The sequence below is a fragment of the Anas platyrhynchos genome, chromosome 1 (assembly GCF_047663525.1).
Source record: "Anas platyrhynchos isolate ZD024472 breed Pekin duck chromosome 1, IASCAAS_PekinDuck_T2T, whole genome shotgun sequence".
In the NCBI taxonomy this organism is placed as follows: domain Eukaryota; kingdom Metazoa; phylum Chordata; class Aves; order Anseriformes; family Anatidae; genus Anas; species Anas platyrhynchos.
The window spans coordinates 47110186-47128962 of record NC_092587.1 but is presented as its reverse complement, the minus strand read 5'-3'; the positions used below and the strand labels follow the sequence as shown (position 1 = coordinate 47128962).

The 18777-nt window shown below is 43.1% G+C and overlaps 1 protein-coding gene across 2 annotated transcripts in view; it reads right to left on the bottom strand.

The window, feature by feature from the left end:
• TMCC3 (transmembrane and coiled-coil domain family 3) overlaps nt 1–18777 on the bottom strand; it is a 129796-nt gene that overhangs the window by 89504 nt on the left and 21515 nt on the right. The gene's annotated exons all lie outside the window — the stretch shown is intronic.

The following is an 18777-nucleotide window of genomic DNA, read 5'->3' as shown; positions in this document are numbered from 1 at the left end:
CACATTTTGATTTAAGCTGGACTCACCCCTGGAAAGGTCCTGCTTAGCAGAACATGGCAGAAATCATTTACATTTCCCCAAAGCCAAGACAGCTGTTGAAGGGTAGGGAGAGAGCAGCTGAATTACAGGATGCAGTATAACCCCCCCTCAGTTCAGAGGGGTTAAGATCAAACATGTTCCTCCAGACCTGGAGAGGAAGCTTGTGAAAAACTGGCCCTAAAATCATGATTTACCAGTGATAACAAACACCAGGCACTGAACGCAGCGATGGACTCACTGGGGCATCTCCTTCCTGCCGAGGGCTGACACATTATTCCAGCCGCAGCCCTGCTGTGGTTTAACCCGGCCGGCAGCTCAGCACCTCCCCGCTCTCGGTGGGGTGGGGGAGAGAACCAGAAAAAAGCAAAAGCTTGTGGGCTGAGATAAAGGCAGTTTATTAGGACAGAAAAGAAAGGGGAAACAGTAGCAATAACAGTACTACTACTAATAATGTGTACAAACAAGTGATGCACAGTGCACTTGCTCACCACCCGCAGACCGATGCCCAGCCTATGCCCAAGCAGTGGTCCCTCCACCCCTGCCAGCTCCCCCATATTAGTTTTTCAGCACGACTCCATAAGGTACGGGACATCTCTTTAACCATTTTGTATCAGCTGTCCTGGCTCTGTCCCCTCCCAGCTCCTGCTGCACCCCCAGCCTGCCCACTGGCAGGACAGAGCGAGAAGCTGAGAAGTCCTTGGCTTGGTGTAAGCACTGCTCTGCAGCAATTAAACCATCAGCGTGTTATCAACATTATTCTCATCCTAAATCCCAAACACAGCACCCTACCAGCTACCAGGAGGAAAACTAACTCTATCCTAGCCAAAACCAGGACAATCCCAACCCCCAGCCCCAGGCACCCTAGACACAAATAACGCCTATTTGCACTGAGCAACGCGGCCACACGTGATGGCAGGCTTCCTCTGGGCTGCTGGACACAGAAACCAGGCTGCCTTGGCCATGTTAACCCAACGGATCGGCTGAGCTTCTGCTAGGTGAACGGCTGAATCAAACCATCTCAATGGGAAGTTTGTAACAAGAAGTTTTAGTGTCTGCCAGACACCAGTCTGGAGAATGGGCATGAACAGCTCTGTGAGTCTTTGTTTAGTTCTTCTGAACTTTGTTTAGTTCTTCTGAACGGTTTTAGTTAAGAAGCTGAATTTTGTAGGTGGCCAGGCAATCATCCCAGAACCCCAGCACACGCTTTAACTTGGATAAAGCAGGGTGTTTCAGCTCTTGTCAGGGAAAAAGCTTTTGGGACAGATTCATATCAGGGAACCAAAAATAATAACAAATAGAAGTCTCATTGGATTTAAGTAGTCCTACTGTCTAGGAACTGAACTTCAGTGAGAACTGAAACTCATGAGGAGCAAACAAAAGTGAAACTGGAGGCTGTTAGTGCTGGAGTTGTAACAGCCACAGCTGCTGGTAAGCGCACGGACCTGCGATCAGATCCCTGGCAGGCTCTGCTGCAGCACATTAACCACATAAATAACTCCGTGCGATGCAAAGACATCTTCAGAGCTGTCTCCATGTCCAGATGGCATTGCTCTTTCGAGTCCAGTCTGCTGGATGTCAGATCTTAAGGCAGCCTGGCAGCCTACTTAGATCTTCCACTCAGATGTCTCCACGCTTTCTCCTGTGACTGATTTACTGGAACAGGAAGAAATGAAAAGCAAAACTCAAAACTGCTTCTTGCAGATGTGCACAAATTGCAATTACTCAAAGGAATCAGACAGAGTCACCTCATTAAGAACGGATCAAAAATGTGAGTACCTCTTCTAAAAAAAGAAGAGGAAAAAGATGAACAGTTAATAAGTGACATGATCTGAATTAATATATACTAATGCCAGGAAGACTATTATGCTCACCAGCCAGCCTGAACTGCATAAACCCAGCCACAGAAAGCCTCAGGACTCTTCTGTTTCCCCTGAATTATGTTTAAGTCTACACAGAGGATTTCGTTAAGCACATACTGCATTATAAATGGAAACATTTATAAAACTGCAAATGGACTTCAAGTTTAGATCCCAAGTTCCTCATTTTAAACCATAAAAACACTTCTAACATTCTTCAAGTCTGAGAACAGATAAGAACTCCAGGATCCCAAGACCCACACCCAGCTCGTCAATAAAGCTGATGCTAATTTCCAGCAAGGATATTGCTCAAATTTAGGAAAATACACGAGTGCAGTAGAGAACCAGAAAGCACAGCTAGGTGGTGGCTCACTCTCGCTTCTTCCCTGCTCCCTTCCTCCACTGGTTGTCACCAGAGCCCCAAATACAGCAGAGGGTCTTTCCCCTATCCTGCACCCTTGCAGCTTTATTAGTTATGGACACAACCAAGGTGGTTTCACTGCCTACAGCTCCTATTTCTGCACCCTTCCCTGCGCTCTGCAAAATCAGCAGACTTAGAGAAGACATGAGCTGCTTTCTATCAAACAGCGTGGTATTCCAGCCACAAAGCAGCTCCAAAACACAGTCCCTACTGAGGAGACTCTGAGTGACAGCTAAAGCATACCAACGGGACTTAGCTCACTAGCACTTTCACTCTGTTTCCTACTCAGCTACATTTCCCTTTTTAGAAGTACTTTTAACTCGATTTCCTGTAAATACATTCCCTGTGCTGCTTTCTGTCGGGTATCCTAATCAGATTTTAACTCCAGGGTGACATAATGACTTAAGTGCCACATTTACTCTCCAGCTGGGGTCCACCTTGCTAACTGCTTCAGTCCAAAGCACATCAACATTGCTGAGCACTCCCTTGCTTGAACTCTTAACACGTAACTCCCAACGAATGCTAATGCACGGACCGTGGATGAAGCATCACGGTCCACTTTGATTTACTTGCACAGAGTTCGTGTTGACACGTCCATCCATTTCCAGCAGGTGTTGTTAACAAAAGGGACAAGGGGACTTCTAGGCACAGGCATTGCCCTGGCTGTGAGGGTGGAAGCAGGAGATGCAAAGCCAAACTGAGGCTCCTCGGACTGATAGTTTCTTCTTAGCTCGGTCCCGGGCTGCTGTGCAACCCAATGGTATTTCTCCTAAAGACCATGGGACTACCTAAATCCCTGGAGGTGCCACGATCTCCACACAGAGGCTAGAGGGGCTCCACGGCTATCAAACCACAATGGGATGACCTAAGAATACAAACTCAGTTGTCAGGGTGAAAAAAATCTACAGAAATGGTTAAGTTCTTGAGACAGACTCCAAAGACTGTCAAACAAATGTAGAGTGCAATTCTTTTACAGATGCAGAGGAACAAGAGAGAAAAGAGCTGAAAGCCAGAGCTGAGGGAGGGAGGCAGGAGCTCTGTAAGGCTGAGGTCTTCGTAGGCACAAAAGGAAAGTTCATTAATTGAGTTCTGGTGCAGGAGGAGCATGCTGAGTCCATAATGCAGTCTCTGCTCGAAGGGAACAGTTGCTCCTAACTTTTTTCCTGTCACAAAGTATTTGTTTTTTCTGTATTTTTGTTGTTCATAATAGGACTTTTAGCTCCTTAAGGCATTGCTCTAATTAAGAGTTGCGTTCTGCAACCTAAGGACATTGTATCAAGAATAACCACTGTCTTAGACAGTGCTGGAGCATGAACTCAATCACGTACCTAAAATCCAGAAGCAACAGTGGGATTAAATACTGTCTCCACTGAGACATGTTTTGCAAAATATCTTCTACTGAGGATGTATTTTGATTAAAATAAGACTGCTACCTCCATGCTATGGACATCTGGTCTATTATTCTAAAAATAATTGAACTATTTTTCTTCAGTTCAGGAAGTTTAATTTTATTAAGTGACTGCAAAGCAATGTAAAATATTCATAAGCAACTCAAGAAGACTGCAGGCTAATATTGGCACTGCCAACTTGCACAATAAAAGGAGAGATTAAGCTTGTTGTCTTAATTGCACTTCTGTAATCAATTTATTTGGATACTGAAGAACAGAATAAAATGGTGCTGTCATTTAATTTAAACACTAACAAAAATTAACATTTGGACTTCTAGCTAAGCAGCCATAAATTACTTGCACTGCTCACAGTGCAACGTTCGTACTGCTGCTGGAAATAAGTAGCTTAATGACATCCAAACAAACCAGTCAAAACAGGGAAACAAAATGAAAACCTATTTTAATACTCTTGCCATTTTAACACGCCAAAAGTTAATTAGCGATATTAACATTTGAGTCTTGAGGTCCAAGCCAAGGTTGGTTTCAACTGCTTTAGACAACATGAAGCTGCACAGCAAGGGCAGTCAAGGCAGAATATCAGCATTTTGAGAAATGGCTGAGGGCAGTCCCTGAGATTCAAGACATTGTTTTACGAAAACATTCAGGACATTTTGGATTATATTATTTAGATATTATTTAGATTATTTAATTATCTATTACTTAGATATTTAGATATTATTTAGATTATTATTTCCAATGTTTTTGTCTTCTGGTTTATAAATCTCTTAATTCTTATTCTCCCAGCTTTTTCCTGTATCTTCAGAAACTACAAACAGTATGCAAAGGTGAGAACTGAGTATAATCACCCCAAAAAGAAGTCAGTTTAGAGCCAGCACAGTGCAGTGGGTGTCCCCGGAGGTGCACGCTGCTAGTGATACAGCCATTCTGCTCAACCGATATATTTAATCTTCATGATGCTCAGTGAGTAAAAAAAAATGGATCTTGTAATAAAGTTATTGCATTTAATATTTCCCATAACATGATGCATATGATTTACTGACGCATCTCCGGGAGGCTGCAAGAGAAAAAAGCAGCCTCGGTCCCTCTAAATGCCAACAGCAGCCTTACAGACAGAGCTTCACAGGATGGGGAGGGAAGGGGGCAGCTGCCTGCAGTCCCTCTTGGCAAAGGGGGGCCCAGCCTCAAGAAATGAGGAAGCTAAATCTTGAAAGAGGCAAGTTCTGCAGTCTCCTGGCCTGGGTTGGCACAAAAGAGGAGTCGTCATTAATTCTACAACTGGGTCTTACTGTTCCTCTGGTCTTTCTGATCCCCTCAGACTGATTTCTGCAGCTGCCAGGGATGAAGGCTATCACCCCAGCAGGGATGGAGGCTAGCATCACGGCAGACTTCAGTTCAAGTGTCTGCTGAAAGGCTATCAGAGCTGATGTTCTCCCTCCTGTTGGCATGCAGACAGGCTTTCAACTAAAGCAATGCCAAATATGCACAGAGAAAGCACCACAGTGACTGGATCAAGGCAAAGAACTCAGAAGCCAGCTCAGACAGCTCCATCAATCACCAATCCAAATGAACAACCCTAAAATGCAGCCTCTGTAGCAGCCAACAAAGATAACAAAGAAATACAACCCGAAAAAATAATGGTAAATAAAGTGACCAAGTTAAGACTGGGTTTTCTCCTCGTCTGGAAAAACTCCAACAAGGTCACAGACCATATACACTAGTCAGATCCCAACTGAGGCTGTGTTAGGATGGAGCCCATGGAGATCACAGCAAAGCCTGTCAGAGTTCTGTTTTGCATGGCATCTGCTCAACAGAGCTCTGTTTTGGCCAAACCATGGGACAGGTGGTCCAGAAAGTCTGTGCAAGCTCAATCCTTGGAGATACTCACAACTCAGCTGCAAAGAACCTGAGCAAGCTGCTCTGTCTGCTTTGAGCAAAGGAGGGAATAGCGACATCCAGCAGTCATGCCCAACCTACCTGATTCGGATTCATCTCTCTTCTAAAACCAGTGAGCTGAATCTCTGCAAGATATTAATGTAAAAAAATAACCAAGGTAACAGTCGAAGGAGGTTATGTTTGCTAGGGTAACTGATAATTTGCTAACTGAAAATTCAGAGGACAGACGAGAGCAGACTGAGGTTTCATTAACTCCTGCTCTACTGCAAACCAGACCAGTCATTTACAGTTCACCTTAGGCAAATGCTATTTTAAGAAAGAGGCTCCAAACTTTTAGACTAAGTATGACTTCTGAGCAGCAATAAAAACATTCTGAAGTGCCTCGTGCTTAGTGAATTCCTTTATCAATTAGAGCTCAATTTGGCTCTCATGAGGTCACAGTCCATCCATTAATTTTAGTGCAATTTGGATCACGACCTAAATTAGCTGGCTGACCAGCCTGTCTTCTTAGTCTCAGCATTCTGGATAGTCACAGTCATTATATTTTTGGCCCAAACTGATTACAGATAGAGACCCTGTCAGAGCATTCCAATTTTAGTGAGGTCTCCATGTTTTTTTCAGGAGGTTAAGTGATTGCATCAATGCACGCCGTAAATCATTGACTTCCAAATGCATTTAGTTGCTCTCTGTTGCCTGAGTTCATCCACCTAACTTGTTTTATTTTACTGTGGTACCTAAATTGCTGCCTGGGTGCTCTCTGTATTCTGTGCAAAGAGAAATGAGTTAGCATTTAAAACTTAAAGCTACACAGAACTAATTTGGGCTGATGTATCTAGAACTCCCTGTAATGACAACCACAGACAGATCAATCCTTTTGTGTCGCGGGTAGGACTCTGCTTTCGGACTCCCACTATTTTGAAAAGTAGACTACCACATTTTTCACTGCCATCATAATTCACTAAATAAAGGACACTGTATTCACTAGTGGTTGTTGAAGGAAAGCTTGCCAGGAATCTTCCTTCCATCAGAAGTATAGATGGAAAAGACAGTTTGTATAAAATGCAGATCATTCTGGTTTTCTGCTGTAAAAATAGGAATGAAATAGATTGCTAGTTAACTCCACGTAAGAGATGTGGCAGACTGAGCTCTGGAATTTCCATTCAGCAGAAAACTTGCTGTCTTTCTGGGAACAACAAATATGTTGGCTGATTAGCAATTTCCTGACCCCGCTCAACTTCACTTCACGGGAAACATGGAAACAGTGGAGGAAGCAAGCTGTCTTTGCAAGTACCCAGAAGGTTCTGCAGTGTTAAGAAAAAGATAATGTGGATTTATCAGAGAGAGACCATGTCAGTCTTCCTCCAAGAGCAGGATAAAGGCCATCCTTGGTACAAGAGAACGAGGAGACTCTCTGCATGTTTGGTTAATGCACACCTTTTCTGCACTTTGTCACAATACACATCTCCAGCAAGAAAGCGCTTCTCGATGGTTCACTGCCAAACAGGAACTATGTGCCTTGTGATATTCTCCTAGGTCTCCAACGGGATAGCAACACAGAGAATATCCACTTTCTATACACAATACAGATAGCATCTGGAAGGGGCTGTAAGCACATGTTAGGGTAGAATTAGAATTTGAAAATGTTTGAGATATTAGTGGAATTTCCACCAATTCCAAATACCATGCTACACAGTATGAACAAGGGAAGAAGAGCACACTTGAAGCTATCGGCTGCACAATACAATGCGCAGAGCGGGAACATACGCAGCAGTTCCACCAGAAAGGATGTGCAGATAGATAGGGTCCTAAATAACCATGTCATTCTGTTGCAAAACAGACAAGTGAAAGATGACCCTAAAATAAACTTTACACTGGAGTCTATAAACCTTCTGTTTTACTTGTAGGTGTTAATGCTTCAGCATGAGTCCTGCACTCCACATGGGCACTGCACCTCTCAGGAAGCATGGACTACCAGAGTGGCCAAAGAAGGCCCAGGGTTCAACTCATCCCACTCAAAGCATGGCTTATCTCCTTCTTGCCTCCACCTTTTTGTACAGCCAGAGCAAAGAATGACCTCGAAGCTCTTCTCTCTGTCCCAGATGAAATGATTGATGCAGGAAGGACAGGGAGACACAGCAGTAGTTCAGTGACATTACAGCTTCTATTGCAAAGTGACAGGGAGAAAAAAAAAAAAAAGATGAAAAAGAGAAGGAGGAGTGAAAGTGGCATACTCAAAGAGATAAAGCAAGCAAGCCAGTGGACAGAGAGTTGCTGCTAATTGGAGAAAACCCTGCATCTGACAGTCCTCCAGAGTCCAAATGCACTCACCAGTGATTCTAGCACCAAAAGCACTCTGAAAGAAATATAAAAGCATTCCTTTTAGTGTTAATTAGTATCAACCAGGCACACTGAAATCAAAAGCAGCAGATGTCTTAGAAGCAGAAAGGGACTTCACAGGGACCTGTGCTTCTTTGTTGTACTGCATAGGTATGTGAAAAACAGAGAGATGGAAGAGATTAGCCTCGACATTTTCCTATTGCGAGACGCTGCAGTTAACCTGTGATTTCAGCTCACTAAATGCTTGGGAAACACTATACCTGAGGAGAAGGTAAGTAAGAGAGGTGAAGTGCTGGATCAGAAACCTCAGCTCCTCCGGAGTTAAGTTATGGAAATGTCCGGAGAAGGTATGCTTACCTCTGACCAGAAAACACAAACCAGCCCTGTTTCAACACCAATGCCTGTAGGAAGCTAAGGCTACCACACACTGCCTCTGAAAATCTTTTGTGTTTGCTATTTTCAGGAAAACATGAAGCCTCTTTGCTGTGGGCCGGTTCTCCACAGCAGCAGCTGCCCGCTCTCTCCAGCCAGGGCCCGGCCGTGGGGCTGGCTGTGCTCCCTGACCCAGGGCAGGCACACGGGGAGGAAAAGCCCCACAGCAGCCCGAAGGAGACCTACCTCCTGGTCACAGGCCAGCCACCGCTGCCACCCCGGATCTGTGTTCATGTCGGAGCTGCCCTGCCTGGTGCCACGGCTCCCCTGCGGGGTGAGGAGCCGGCTCCCTCCCTCCTCACCATCCTCCCCTCCCTTACATAAGCTAAGGTGATCCAGAGGCCACGGCAATTTCAGTATGAATACATGTCATACAAAATATCTGCTGGCTCGCAGGCCCTTTTTGTTTGCTTCAGATACTGCTGCCTGATAAGGAAAGCAGAACCACTTTAGCCTTGAGAAAGGCCTGAGCTTACAAAGGCCTCTCCATCTCCCCGTGCCGCTGACGCACGCTCGGGCTGCAGGACAAACACGAGCCCTCCTGCAGGTTGCCACGGGGCCAAAGAGAAGGGTTTCAACCTTCAGCGTAAAGCAGTACATTTATTATGAACTTGCCATCACTACACTTCTGGTCAACTACAGAAAACCCATAAGGAAATTGAGTTTTGTATTTGGACGAACATTTTAAAGACAAATGAGGGGTGTACCAAGAAATAAAAAGTAAGTGAACATCAGTAAATTTTAAAAACAATTCTCTTTCTTGTTGTGTTTACCAGCACAGCCATATGAAGCTTTTATGACTACAGGATGAATATTGTTCACAGGGCACAGGAGATAGGGGAGACCACGAGGCCTTTTGTCTCTTTCGCCCCATCAGTCAGCTCTGCTGCCTCGTGCAGTAGCTGCATGGGTGACACAGGTTTGGGAAGGAGGTCTGAAAAATTACAGGACAGAGAAACACGCAGAATCTGCTGGGATCAAAAGAAACCCAGTAATAACCTACCAAGAGCGTGCAGATTCACTGAAATGAGATGATGTGCTGTCATTTTCCATTGGTCCTCGCAACTGATGGCAGCATTTGATATATGCAAGCAAGATCCTCAGACAGTGGCAGATGAACACAACTCATTTCTTCCAGCATTTGAAAGCCATTAGGATTAGAGCACTGCATGCACCAGAAGCATCGAATTAAACACCCTTCACCAGATCAGCCCCCACCATCCCCCAGGGTTTTGTGAATTAACACTGCAAATTAAGTATTTTAGCGAGAGAACTTTTGTCTTCTTGGTTACCAATGATTTAATTATGCCTCCTTTTAAAACACAAGATGGTCACAAGTTCTTTCTCTTGAATAGCTAACGAAACTGTACGTCAGAAAGAAATATTTTTCTACTCCATTTTACGACTGCAAAATTAGGATGTGAATGGAGGCTACTGGTTAGTACAGCGTTAGGTCTCTGAGAGAATGCTAAGCCTCTTATTTTTTTTTTAATGTAAAAAAAAATGTTAACAGATTCAGACAGAAGACAAACCAGCCTACAGAGTCCAGGTATTGGAGGCAATAAGTGAGTACAGTACCTGAGGGTTGTTAGGTTTTGCATGAAGTTTTGTGGCACCACATTTAAGGAAAGTAAAATTAAAATTTATACTTCTCTTCTTTGTTATTAAGTCTGTTAATAATACTTATATTACCAAGGATTAGTAGAAGCTGTAGGAAAGTACATCTGTTAAACAATCAGAAGTAGCAGGAAAGTGAAAAAATGTCACAGAACTGACTTTCAAATAATTGTATCCCCCTGAACTGTAGAACAAGAAATTCTCTAAAATCAGACTTGCAGCCTACCAAGCACTGCATATATTGCTAAATAAAAGCATTCAGAAGCACAACACGGTCTAAACAAACTTTTATGATATTTTGATTTGATGACAAAGACAGATAACCTAGAACACTGTGGCAGTAGAAGAACCAAGAAGCACAGGATAATCAGGACCTGTAAATTTGCCAATTCACTTGACGATCATCATCAACATAAGTTGTAATATTCTGGCTTAGGCTTGCTGAATTTATTTACAAACTAAGGCAACTAACACCAGAAGAATAAATCCGGGGAATACGTCTCCTAGTTCAGTATGCCTCACGAAGACTATAAATCTTTTCAAAGCATTACCGTGTACAGGAATATACACAGAATGATAAACAGAGGAAGTAGCAAAGCAGTCCACAGCGTATGATTTATGCAAATTGAAACTGAAGTCTGTGTAAGGAAAATGAGAACAAAATGTAACATTTATTGGATTCTATTCACTGGGCGCATAAAGCTAGAATGATAATAGTAGTTGTTCTCAGATACATTTGAATGCCAAGAAATTGCTCCAATTTAATTTTTGTCTACTGCAAAGTACTTGTTAGCAATTTAGCTCAAAATGGTGTTAGCATTTCTAGATCCCCCACGTCTGCCTATTGTTCCAGTTTACCTTTTGCTCCCATTCCATGTACTGTGCACGCAGCATCTTTTACACAGTACGCCACAAAAAGCTGAAAACTGCAAATATAAATGGGTAAAAGCAAATCTGTTAAGACAGGGATTCTTTCCCCAGATGGTATTAAGGATTAACACCACAACCCTCAACACAAGTGGAAAAAGAGAGGAGATAGATAGACCTAAATGATTTCCACAAAGGATTATTCCCTCCCTGTGCAAAAAGTACACAAGCAGTACTGAAGCCAGAATTATGTATTATTAGTCCCCTCATATCCCATACTACACAGGCCCCCTCAGAGCAACCAGTACCTCTTCTTTCACAGCTGTGGATGATCTCCAAAGCAGCTGGCTGTGCTGATCAGACTGAAACACCATTTGGGAAGTCCCATTTGAACCACCACTGTGTTTTGGAGAAGCTGCAGCCTTGATACAACAAGATGCTCAAGTTCTCTCCCTGAGCACCACTGAAACAAGTGAGCCAGTACACACACCTCATCTTTTAATGAGTTAGAAACTTAGGAGGAATTATTATTTCATACAATTGTACTGATCTGCTACAGTCAACTCTCATGGCTCCTCTACAAGCCATATAGGCTGCCCTAATTACTTCAAGGAACTAAATTCAGTTCTGTAATTCTGAGCCAATTAATGTTTTGTTCCTCTCTTTTAAGCAGGGCTTTGATGCAGTGTGTGCAGCTGTGCATACCCAAGCACATACATTTGTTTATGTATATGTTCATGCTTCGTAAGCCTTCTGCTAAGGTTTAATTCTCATCGGACCATACATATGTTCTAACAAAGATTCAACTCAGAGGATTTTCACAGAGTAAACACTCTGAACCTTGGAATTGGATTTTATTTCCTGATGCTATGCAAGCAGTCTAAAGCAGTGAAATACACCCTGGAACTAACAAACGCAAGCCTCAGAACTTGTCACATTTTGATTTATGCCTCTGCTTTCCAACCTGATCGCAGATACCCATTTCAGCCAAGGACTGAATATACTTATCGTCTACCATTTTTTCCCAGTCTGTGGGCCAGACATGAATTACTTCCAATGTGAAATCAGACTTCTAGAGAAATGGCTTATTGTGAACCGGTGTTCTCCAACAAAACACCTCCCTCAGGAAAGATTAGTCAATGTTTTAGCCTCCTTGTGTTCCCAGAGGAATGAGAACAGCTTCAGCTCTGCTTTGCAGTCCTTCAGAGCAAGCTGCTGAAAAACTCTGATGGACATGCTCCAGTCTCACCTTTCTCCAGACAGGGCTGTCTCCCTCAGACAGCTGTAGCAGAGAAAATTTTCACCTTCCTGATTGAATCCTGAAAACCTGTGACAGGATTTACAACCAGCAAAAGTTGCTATAAATCCAGCGAACCTGTGATGAATTCAAGCCTGAATCCAGCTCTGCAATCATTACACCTCTGAAGTTGTAGGATCGCTTGCTAAAAGGATACATTTCTACAACTATAAGAAAAAGTTGTATGACTAAGTCACCAGTTGAAGCTTGTTCCCTTCCAGAAGTATTTTCAGGAAGTTTGTGTCTGTTCATACACAGTCCCAAAGTCAAAACTCTGAAGCAAAAATACCAGAAGAAATATGTTCTTGTTTGGACTGCAAAAGAACAGCCAAATTCAATCCAAGCACAAAAGGAGGCTGAAAAGTAAAACAAGAATATAATTCCAGCGGAGAGTGGGTATCTTGACTCTGAGAAGTTTGAAAGCAAAAACATCTCAGATAAGAATCTTGTTTTAACTAAAATAGTCAATGGTACCTCCCCACACCGCCGTAAATCAGGACGCTGTGTATGCAACAAAGAGCAAAAGGCTCGTATATCAGCCAGCAAAACCAGCAAACAAAGGTTATTCCAGATGAACAAAAACTGGTGTTACCTCTACAAGCTGGTAGGGATATCTGCCCTCCATTTTACATACATCTGTGGGCCTGCATGCAGCTGAGCAAGCTCAGAGTGAAAAAGCCCAACGACTTGCTCCTCTGAAACACACTGGTGAAGACGTCTTCAGAAAGGGAGCAAGTAGTCCTACATTCCTTGTCTTTCCACTGCTGACACACCTTGGCGTCAGCCTCCGGTTTGGAAGGGAATGAAGCAGCTTGCAGGAGCCAGGGAGGACAACCACCAGGGAGCACACACCCACACAACTTGATGCTTACATTCAAGACCTACAGCGGGCTGTGGCCACTATCAGAGACTTATAATTGATAAGGTTTCTTCTCATGGCTCCTGCTCTTGCAGCAGCAGGGGCCCCATACAAGCACAGCCAGCGGGGTCACAGGGATGGGGCAGCTAATGGCTTGCCAGCTGCATGTGCAGATGCAGCAGAAATGTCCTGAGGTACGCTGCCACCTGGTTGTGGTCAGGGAGATGACAGCGAGCAGCCTTTCCACCTTCCACCTCATTCACCTCACGGCACGTGTGTGCTTTAGAGATCAGCAAGGTTACCTGGCAGGGAGACAAGTGCTGCTGTGGTTGTTGTTGCAGTGGAGATAAAGGCGATGAGGGAGCTGGCTATGTAGGGAGGCCTGCGGGACACCCTGGTTCTACTTGGGTGCACTGAAAAAAAAAACCACTTCCCCCTTTTCAGCCCTGGTATGACCAACGTACTCAAAAAGCACGTATCATTGGATGGATTCTGGTTCTTCTGGAGCAATACGTGCTTGACTAAGTATGGGAACACTGTCTGGTAACACACATGATAATGCAGACTGTCAGTAGGTTTAAGTCAACCTAAGGACTCTCTGGCTTTCTCAAAGCCTGTAGCTGGCAGCACATTTCACAACAAATTAGGTATTTTTGCTCACACCTACATGTACGTATTAAGTGCTGCCAGGGACTAAAGCAGGCTTTCATGCCATCTTGGAATAAAGGATTAGGGAGTGAAAGTATGAGAAAGCAAGCCTTGCTCTTGCTCTTAACAAGCAGCCCTGGCAATTTAAACAAAAAGAAGAGAAAGTTTAGTGGCCTTACAGCTCCTGCTTCAGATCTGTGCTGCCTGAGATATCCTGGTCCTTCTGGCCTACAGAGTGCTTGCTGCCTGAGCATGGTGGTGAGGTGGGAGGGGGTGCTGGTCCCCCTGCAGCAACACATGCTCAGCTTCCTCTTTACATCCCTCCTCAAAGGCAGTACCTTAATCCAGCCTGGAAACTGAGCTGGGGAAATGGATGGGAAAAGTTACATTATATTCAAAAACGTGTCAGCATCAACAGTCATTTCTTACAAAAAAAAAAAAAAAAAAATCTGAGAGTGATCAAGACGAAAGATGAAGAAAGCAAGGGTCTGGCCCTGTTCTTACATTCAGTGAAAATCAGGACTGGCTCCAGCAAACTCAGTCCAGTTACACTAGCAGGAAGACTCTATAAATAGGATCAGAATCTAGTCCGCAGCTCTGCATTTCATCTGATTGGTGATAGAAAAAGTAAAGCCTGAACGCACACACTGAAAATGAAGTGCAAGCTTGTTAAAAGATAAAGGACCAGGGTTGCAGGACTGGAGGCTTTGTGGACTGTGTGAATTCAGTAACACTGTCATTCTTCTCACACAGCTGTGAAAAGAAACATACAGCATGCAAAGGAAAGAGAAATCAGGTTCTCTGGGTGCACTGTAAGCCCCTGTTGACATATCTGTTTGTTTTGGACTTTATCTGCACACATCTGCTTGCCTACACACAAGTCTAATGAGTTCATCTTGAAACAGCTATTTGAAGAGCTGACAGATGTTCTTCTTGATCTGATATTGGCTTTACTGCTTTAACTTGGAGCTGTATTTTTACCACATAATCCAGGTTAAAAGTGGTTTGAAAGTACACGGGCAGTCGCATAGCTCTATCACCACTGATAGAGAAACATTCCCTTCAATTGGCACAGCTCTCTCTCATGGTCAGTATTCGCAGCCCTCCTCTCCAAATTACAGGTTTAAGGTGATTTTCTTTAATATTTCCTGCAAGCACTTCTAGAGCTTATACCAAGAATACCAATTACCACAAGAGAGTTAAAGCAAGAGGGTAAGTTAATTAGTTAGCACAAAACTGAAATCAAACAACCCTGTTTCTGTGTGTCAGGAATGGGTTTTAGATGTTTTGTAAAAAAGAAAATGTAAGAAAAGAAAAGCCAGTAAGACCTCAGAAATAAATTTTAGCACTAATGACCTGAAAGCTTTATTTTCTGGAATCAAGAACAATACAATTTAAAAGTGAGGCATTTGAAAAAGGTCTAGAGAAAGAAAAGGTGAACTGATTTTTTTCAGCTTAGTTCATTTAAAATACAGAGCTTGGAGAATATGTTTAATTAGACAAAATGATCTGCTTCAGACCTTTCTCAGTCAGTATCTTTTATTTTCTGTCTGTCACCAAGAAGCAAATGCTACCTTATGGCATACAGTCTAGCACTGTGAGATGACAGTGGTGTTCATCCCATCCTTTCTTTCCTTCATCTTAATTAGAATTAGAGACTGAAAATTCATGGCTCCCAACAGCCGGGATATATGCACACTGCAAGGGAAACATAGCTGAGGCTGTGCCTGAGGGCGCTGCACAACACCTGCGGCTGTGCTCTTTCCTTCCCCTCTATTACAGCTCTTCTACCACAGCGTGTTGGGCTGTACCGAGCTGTACAGCACAGCAAAAGCTATTTATGAACTCTTACATCTGTGCACACACAGTGATAATAGAACAGGACTGTAGTAGCTAGGAACATTTTGATGTGACGTTTTTCTAAAGGAAACCTTATTCCCTTAATTTCTGCAGGAAGAAGGGGAGGAGCCAGCTGAAAACTCTTGAGACGTGCATTTAAAAAACTGATGGGAGACCAAAGCCTGTATTCAAAACCACACCAAGCCTCATTTTTGAAGATGTAATACCATTTTGGACACACATTTAAAATTAGGTTTAATTGGTTCGGATGTTGCTTGCCTGAAATAGTAGCTTCTGAGCAAAACGCTCAGCAAAAGGAAACGAAACCATTACCACAAGGTGAAGAGCTCAAAATAAGCAACCATTGATGCAGCTAACTTGGTTAGCTCATGGACAGTGTTGCCTTGACTTTTTTAGATGGGCTCTGCCTGGAGATGTCAACCAAAGGCCCTCCAGAAACCAGGGGTTGTTCTTGAAAAATCCAGCCTTGTGCGATGGTCCTGAGGGACAGGAGAGACCGTATCTGTCACTGAATCCCCTAAAATTTGACTGCTAGGTCACAGACAAGAGAAGCATGTCCCTGAGCTAGTTTCTGCCATTGGAACAAGTGAATAAATATTATTACTCACATAGCATTTAACGGCATTTGTAAGTGACAAAAGGATTCTTATTGTTCCTTTTTTTTCTTCCTTCTCAGAAGATTATTATTTTTTTACAGAGTGAAAATGAGCACTTTCTAAATTCCTAGCCAAAGAAAAATTTCAAAGTTTTCTCATGTTCAGCAAAATGATTATTGCTTAAAAACTGTAATTTTATTTAAAAATGTTAAATGGTGATTTTACAGAAAAGCAATGATAACTCTGCTTTTCAAAATAAAATCTCTGACTAATGTACCATACCCACGGAATGAGATAATGCCACAGAAACCACTTTTTCTCTTGGAAAAAAAATCTGTTTCATTTTATATCTTTAAAGATTTACTTTCTTTTTGTCCTGAAGGAATTGTTGTAAGGTAAGGTGGAAGCAGATAGCACAGGCATTACCAACCCTCAGTAATACTGCTTGGGCTGGTCTGCAGTCCTGGTCTTACAATGAAGGAGCTGCCAGCCCACCACCCAGCCCGTTCCCTTCCCTTCCTTCCCTTTCCCCCAACATTATGTCTGCATTTGGCCCTGTGGTGAAGACAAATAATGTTGCATATCTTGTAAAACTTGCTTCTGCACATGCAAGCAACATGTAACATTTCATCTAGTATTAAAAACCATGCTGAGGTTCTTGCTGCAACTTCGTTTTCTTCCTATTTTTTCTGATACTGGGCTGTATCTTCAGAGTTTTTAGCTGCTTCTTCTAGATCGTTTAATACAACAAGCTTGATAAATAGACCCAAGATAAATACGAAATGGAAGCTAATATTCTTACTACTAAAAAGGGTCTATTTAAGCCATACAGTAGAGAGGAAACAAAACACTTCAGCTACTCTCAGCCACCATGTGGGAAGGAGCTACCTGATTAAAGGAACACAAATAGCACACTCATGATTTGAATTTTACTTGCTATAGTTGCAGCAACTTCTAAGCTCACTGGAGCAAAAGATGCTAACAAAGAATAGCATGGCCTGTCTGGTTTTCAATTTACTTTGTGCCTTTGCTGCAATTGTTACACAGCACTTCCCCTTTCTCATTTGCCAAATCACTCTTAGAAATATCACAACGGGAACGAGCAAGGCCTTTCAACAACATGCTAAGAACATGACTATGAAACACATCTTCAAATAAATTGCTGTCCTCATAAAACGGAAATATTTGCTGTGAATTGTTCCAATGGGTAAGACAACAAATGGTATTTTGATTTCTATTGCATTTCATGGGGCTTTTCCAGCGCTAATGTGCATAGCCTCCCAGCCCTCCTCCAAGCTCAGAAGCTGCTCTTCCTCCTGCTTTGGCAGGCAGAGCCACTGGGAATCCTCACCAGAGAGCAGGATGATGGAGGGGGCTTGGGACAAGGCTCAGCTCAGTTTGCAGCCCTCCCCCTTGGTGGGTCCACGTCCTCAGCCAAGCCCAACAACCACACCTCCTAGTGAGGACAATTCGCTGCCACTGATTGTAGCGAGAGTCTTCAGCCAAAAGAAGGGAAGCAAGGAATTTTCTACACCTTTCTAGCCCTCTTGAATCCTGAATCCCTGATTATTGATGCAAAGAGATCGACCAAGCCCTCCCCGTCAAGCCAGCCGGTGGCTACCCAGTAGCACCCAACTTGCTCTGCACATTTCACCACCTAGCTCTACTTTTGTGTTGCTGATGCAACCACAGAACACTTTAATTTGGCAGGATCCTCCTCTGCTCAGACCATGCAGAAACCTCACTAGCTATAGGAAATTAAAATCACTACCCACCTGTGACTCACCAAAAAATAAGAAGAAATCAAAGGGCTCAGACCCTGAGCTAAAACTGCTGTCCTGTAGTGCAGAAAAGACATTTGGCAATGTTTGCTGAGTTGTTTGTTACTGAATCACATCAAATCCACATGTATCCTAAGCAATCTGTTGCTAGGTGCTTATTTTTTTTTTTTGATAACTTAGCAGACTTTGAACATTTTTCCAGAAAGGAGTGCTGTACCTGAAGGTTTTGTTGCTATTTTGTTCAAATGAAGCAACAACAGCTGAAAAAAACCTCACATGACTCCTCAGCAGAGGTAGAAAAAACAAAATAATAACTCTGTTCGCAAGCTGGCAGACCTTGAAATCAGATCAAACAGCAACTGTGAAGCAGCCTCTCTTGAACTCCACAAACAGGTGTAAAGAATTATTTAACCTTGTGCTTTTAAGGTGAGATTAGATCCAAAACTTGAAAAGACTGGTTAAGAATAAACCCTAGTCAACAACGGTTTCAGAAGATGTATACTGTTCAAAATAAAACAACTCTCCTTCGAACTAGCTGATCTTGGGAGTTTTATTCTCTCATAACTTTTGGACCAGCAACAAAACACCAGCAATTCTGTATCGTAAGTGAAACTTAAAAGACTGGTGAGGCTTTTGGCCGTAGCTAAATATAAACAGATCTTCTTTCATTTCTGTAGATCGTTTTACATTTAAAGACATGGGAATACGCTGCAAAGCCAATTAAATGACACTCATCTTTGCATGGGATGGGGAGCAGACACTGCTCAGAAGACTGGAATGGCTTCCCGGAGAGCACAGAGTGGTGACATCCAGAAAAAAAAACATTCCCAGCCCTGGGCCTCAGTGAGCAGGCTGCGGGCTGCCA